Source organism: Eptesicus fuscus, chromosome 22, assembly GCF_027574615.1.
Source record: "Eptesicus fuscus isolate TK198812 chromosome 22, DD_ASM_mEF_20220401, whole genome shotgun sequence".
Taxonomy (NCBI): Eukaryota; Metazoa; Chordata; class Mammalia; order Chiroptera; family Vespertilionidae; genus Eptesicus; species Eptesicus fuscus.
Genome location: NC_072494.1, coordinates 4,266,332 through 4,272,402, shown reverse-complemented (window position 1 = coordinate 4,272,402; position 6,071 = coordinate 4,266,332).

Genomic DNA, 6,071 nt, shown 5'->3' with positions numbered 1-6,071 from the left:
GTGTGAAGGCATGAAGAAATGTTAAAATTTGCAAATTTGAAAACATTGTATTAATTTATTGGGGTGACTTTGGTAAATAAAATTATATATGTTTCAAGTGTACAATTCTAAAATCCATCACCTATATATTGCATTGTGTGTTCACCACCTCAAGTCATGTCTCCCTCCCATCACCATTTATTCCCTTTTACTCCCTTCTACCTCCCCCAGCCCCTTTCCCTCTGGAAATCACCATACTGTTGTCTGTGTCTATGAGTTTGTTTTGTCTTTGCTTAATCCCTTCACCTTTTCCACCTAGTCCCCAACCCCCTGACCCCTGACAGCTGTCAGTCTGTTCTATCTGTGAGTCTGTTTATATTTTGTTAGTTTATTTTGTTCATTAGATTCCACATATAAGTGAAATCATATGGCACTTATTTCTCTCTGACTGGCTTATTTCACTTAGCATAGTACTACCTTGAATAAGCGTGATGAAAGTGGATATCCTTTCAGGTAAACACTTTTCGTTTTTTCCTCTTGAGTATGATGCTGGCTGTGGGTATGTCATATATGGCCTTTATTATGTTGAGTATGTTCCCTCTTTCCCACCAAGTTCCTAATATACATAGGTTTTTTTAATTCATCACACAGGGGTTACTAAGCTAGTGTTCTGATGGTGCCAATACAACAAACCATAATTTAATGTGTTTTTTTTATTTTTCAAATTTCAGTGACAATGAATTATGAAATAATTATAATTTCCAGCCAATTCATACAAAAAGCACTCCTTTACCTCCTACCTGGCCTTGGCACTGGGCAGGTGTCATGCACACTGTGTTTTGGATGAAATGTACTGACACAGTGTAAGTGCTGAAAGGAAGTCCTGCCTATTTTTCCAATTGTACCATGTCCTGTTTCTGTGGAGTCTCTGAAACGTGAACTTAGCATTTGGATCTATTCTTTGACAATAAGCTTGACTCTCCTTTTCCTTTGTAGTTCGTGTTTTGGAAGTAATTACTTATGTAAATGTTAAACCTCTTATTTCTTAACACCTTGTATCATTTTCTTATGTTTTGACTTAATCTTCTGAGTTGTTGTTTTTTAGGCGACTAACCTCCAAGACACGAAGAAAGCGCACACCAGAAACACAGACCTTGAGACAACTGTTTGTTTGGATGCCCAGGTAGACGCACCTGCGTAGGTCTACGTTCTCCAGCATCTCGCCACAGGTGGCGTCATCAACACAGAGAAATCAGTTCTTATTCTCCATGGCCCTCAGCTACAGAATTCTTGGCGTGTTCTTTAGATTCTATACATTGCTATACATTTTTTGAGGCCAAAGACCCTTTCTGTCTGGCCACTTTATTCCAAGGGCTTACACTGTTCCAGGTAGCTGGTAGGTCGTAATTAAAGATGTATCAAATGCCTGGAAAGACTAGCATGGCGAATAAAACTTGAACTCAGTAAGAAAGGTATTCCCAGCTGAAGGGATGAGAGGATCTTTTTAAAGCATAAATTATGTTATCTTTCTCTCAACTAAAATTCTATGGGCCTTGCCACTTTTTCAGTAGAAGTCTAGATTTTAATCTGCTTGTCGTGACTAGCAAGAACTTGACTGTAATAGGGCCTTTTTTAAACTTCAGTGTCGTCTCACAATCCACCTCAGTGTGTGGGTCATGATTCCATCATTCTGGAAACCCCCTCGCACCCTCCACACAGTATCGCCCTCCACCTGAGTACTGTACACTCTCCGCGGCAGCCCAGCCCTCCCTCCAAGACCTTCCTTTAGAACTCTCCTGCGTGATGCCCAGAATACGTTACCTTCCTTTGCTCCCTTGGCAACAATCTTAGTGTTCTCACAGAATGTGCCAAATGGAAATAACGTGTGTTTTTCTCCGTGCCTCCACCATCATATGAGGGAAGTGAGGAACTGCATGTGCATCTTTCTTGTTACCTTGGTTCATGTCTGTGTTCCTGCTCCCAAAACGTGTGTTGAAATTAGGTTAAATTTACCATGTATCTGCTAGAGTATTCAATCAGGAGGGAATTTTGGCTTAACCTTAAAATACACTCTTTTAAAACCATTCCATTTTCAAATGAATTTGGTATTTCTTCATGTGCTCCAATAATTATTCCAACACCTGGCCCATATAGATCAATGTGCCTTTAAGCCAAAATACCTGTAGAATTCTTAATTCTTCCCCATGCCTGTGACAATTACGTGAAACTTGCAATCGCATTTAAAAAAAGAAAAAAATAAGTTGGGTGAGTAAAAATACATTCTTGCAACATTAACGATTCCAAAGAACTTTCTCTTTTAGTCTCTCTTCTTTAGAAGATTGCGTTACATTAACATTAAATCATCAGTCACAGTCAGTATTGAAATCGGTATCAATTATTTCTTAAAAAAATGTTGCCGATCCACATACTCAGCAGACATATAAACCTCCTCCTGTAGCGTGTTATGTGCAACCATGCCTTTAGATTCCCTTTAGCCTCATCAACTATAAATGCCGGCGTACCTCGCTGGCTTAAGGTTTAAATCGGCCGTTCAATTTAAAATGCCATAGCTAAAGTTTCCATTACCCTGGAAGTAGCAGAAGTTTTGCTTCTGCTCCCTGCCAATCCTAGTGGGCCTGTCCATAGAATTTATCACGGTGGATCACAAAGCATAATCTTCGCCATTATTGTCTCTGTCTCCGTGGCTAAGGACGGGGTGTTTCATGTGCCATTTATCCTCTTGTCGAACATTTGTTTCAGGTGGTTTGTATTCATGCTTCATGTATTCTTCATTCTGTCCCATATTTCTTGTTGACACAGAAGCTGCGGGCATTAATCCTTCCATGGCAATGCTCTGTTTCACTTTAAATATGTATTTACCTCCTTCAGATGTTTGGCTTTTATTTCATTTGGTCTTTTTTAAAAAAATATATTTTGTCTTCCACTGGGAAACTCTTCCTATTCAGTCTGATGAAGAGAAAAATATCCTCGTGAAATTTACATTTTAATACTTAAAATTGTATACCAGACAATATTTCTCCTCAAGCTTTTAGTTCTAGATAGTATGTGGTCTCGATTTTACACAAACGAAAGTCGGTGTGTATTTAGTTATCTTGGTTAAATACTCGAGAAGGGCATTTCTTGGGTCATGTAGTAGGTTTACACCTAACTGAGAAGAAATTGTGAAATTTTAAAAGAAACTCTTCTCCAGAATGGTCATTCGAGTTGGCTTTCTCACCATCAAGACGTAAGAGATCTTGTCACTCCACATCTGAGTCACCTTTTAGGAGGCAGCCCCACCCCTTCTTGTCCATATTGATTAGATTTGTATTTCTAGAATTTATAAAAGTCAATGCCTAAAGTACTGATTATCTGGCTTCTTTAAAAAAAGTGTAATAACTGTGAGGTGCACCCATGTTGTATCAGTAGTCCCTGTGTCTTTAAGAGTGATGGCATTCTTGGGAGCATGGGAGATCTTGCTCCCAGCCTATGGGTCACCAGTTTGGCTCAAATAAACTCTTATACAAATTTTTAAAAGTGACGGTATTCTCTTACGTAGAAGAGTGAGTATACAGTTTGCTCATCCTTCATTGCTTGAACACGTTTTATTAGACTGTGGCTGCTACTAAAAAGCGACAATAAAATTTCATTAGCAAGTTATGCACATATGGTTTCATCTCCCTTGACTAACTGACCACGTGTATAATGGTTGGGTCAAATGATGGAGATACACTTAATCTTTTGAAAAACTGCCCGTTTCCTAAAATGGTTAGATCATTAGACTAGTAGACTCATTCCAGCACTTTCTTCAGATTCATGGCAGCCTTTGCTACGGTCAGTCTTTTTAAAATTTAACCATTCTACTGGAGGAGGGGTGGTATTTCATTATGGTTTCATTTGCATTTCCTCATATGAATGATGTGGAGCATATTTTCATGTGCTTATTTTCTACCTGTCTAACTGCCATTGTGAATTTTCAGTTAAAAACTGGCAAATTAAAAAAAAAGTGCCTTCTTATTATTGAATTATAAAAGTTCTTTATGTGTTCTAAAATAATTCTTTTGAAAGATGTATGATTTTTTTTTCTTTTTCTATAACCACTTTTTCCAGTGACATTAGGACAACCCGTCAACTTCAGTATATGTGTTAGTTTTCTAAAAAGGTTCAAAGTATCAGATACAGATTTGTCCTCTCCTGGTTTCTTATAAGTGGTTGGCAGGGAGTATCCAATGGAGATATGTTGTATATCTTTATGGCCAGATTACACCAGACAATCCACTGGATTGCCAATCTCTTTTCTACTGGACATAAAGTTTCTAAGCATCTTTAAATCTACTCAGGTTAGAGTCAGTATCAGAAACTCCAGAACCAACTCAAAACACTCATGCTAGGGTCATCATTTGAAAAATGAATAATTGTCCTAGATGCCATCAGATATTTCTCCTGGACCTAAACTTCTGTAATTCTGCTTGGGAAGAGATTGGTGGGGGGGGGGGGGGGGAAACTACCAAGTATCCTAAAGAAGTCATTCTGGAATTCAATAATAAAATTATATTCATTGAAATGTTCTAATATATTCAGTTAATTAAATGTGGATGTAGACTGAATAGAAATGAACTTTTTTTTCTCACATTGGAACCACTGCCGCTTTACCTATGCATTTGGTTAAGTGACTCTCATCTTGTCTCTGTATCTGTCTAAGTTAGAGCTCGCCTCCGTATTAGCACACTAGAGGAATTCCGTCCTTGGCTGTTTCGACTGCCTAATATTTTAAATTCAGCGTGTCCCAATGGTGTACACCCGGACCACATGTAAAACCAATCCTATTTGAACAATTTTACACTGTCATGCTTGAAAGTGCAGGAAATAACCGGAAAATGAATGTCATAATTCACCTTTACCCCTGCAAGAGCATTTCAACACAATCACTTATGAAGATCATTTAAAAACTCCCAGAAAACCCTCAAGTAACTTCTGTGGGTTGACCTCGGCTCTCCATGTGCACATGCAGAGCGTTCTAATGTAAGAGTAGGCGCCATGAACTGGTAACTTGCAAATTCTTATACCAGAGGGCCACAGATTCCACCAGAAGTAGAATGCAACTTTTTAGGGGCCTCTAGCATTTTTAAAACTACATGTTAGGAAAAATAAAATGGTTAGGTTGTGTTAGATTTTTTAAACAGAAAAAGACCAAAGGTAAGTGTGTGTGTGTGTGTGTATGTGTGTGTGGGGAGGGAGGAGAGAGAGAGAAAGAAAGAGAGAATGAGTGAGAAACAGAGGATCAGAGAGGAGAGAGATATTAATAAAAATAGAAAAAGAAGGGGAAGGAATAGTCCAAGTTTTGGTGGTAAAAAAGAAAGAAAACAAAACAAAACCAAAAACACAACTGTGTATCCAGCTTCAATGGACCAGAATAACCACAGCAGAGACAGGTGATCCGAAGTGCCAAGAAGAAAAGAAAGAACAAAAAGTGAACCAATAGGAAATCAATTGGAGGCAGCTCATAACTAGGAGGGTTGTTGTAATCTCACCTACATGGAACTTAGTTAACCTCAGCTCAATATATTTTGGGCCTGTTTTCTGCATAGCTATGTCCGGTCCTATGGGTCCTGGCATATCTGTAGTAAGTATTTTTTTTTTAAAATATATTTTATTGATTTTCCACAGAGAGGAAGGAAGAGGGATAGAGAGCTAGAAACATCGATGAGAGAGAAACATCGACCAGCTGCCTCCTGCACACCCCCCACCGGGGATGTGCCCGCAACCAATGTACATGCCCTTGACCGGAATCGAACCTGGGACCTTTCAGTCCGCAGACCGACGCTCTATCAACTGAGCCAAACCGGTTTCAGCTGTAGTAAGTATTAATGCATCCGTGTCTGACAAATGAGCAACTGCATATGTATTACTCTCACAGATATGCCACGATTGTCTCCATTAATTCATTCATCCAACTTGTTCTAGCTGGGCCAGAGAATTATATGAGCGTAATCACTATAACTTGGTTTCTACAATGGGATTTTGTCTGATGGCCGCATAGTTAAAAATAAGCAGCTATTTTTACTTCCAGTCCTATCCATGTTAATTTATCT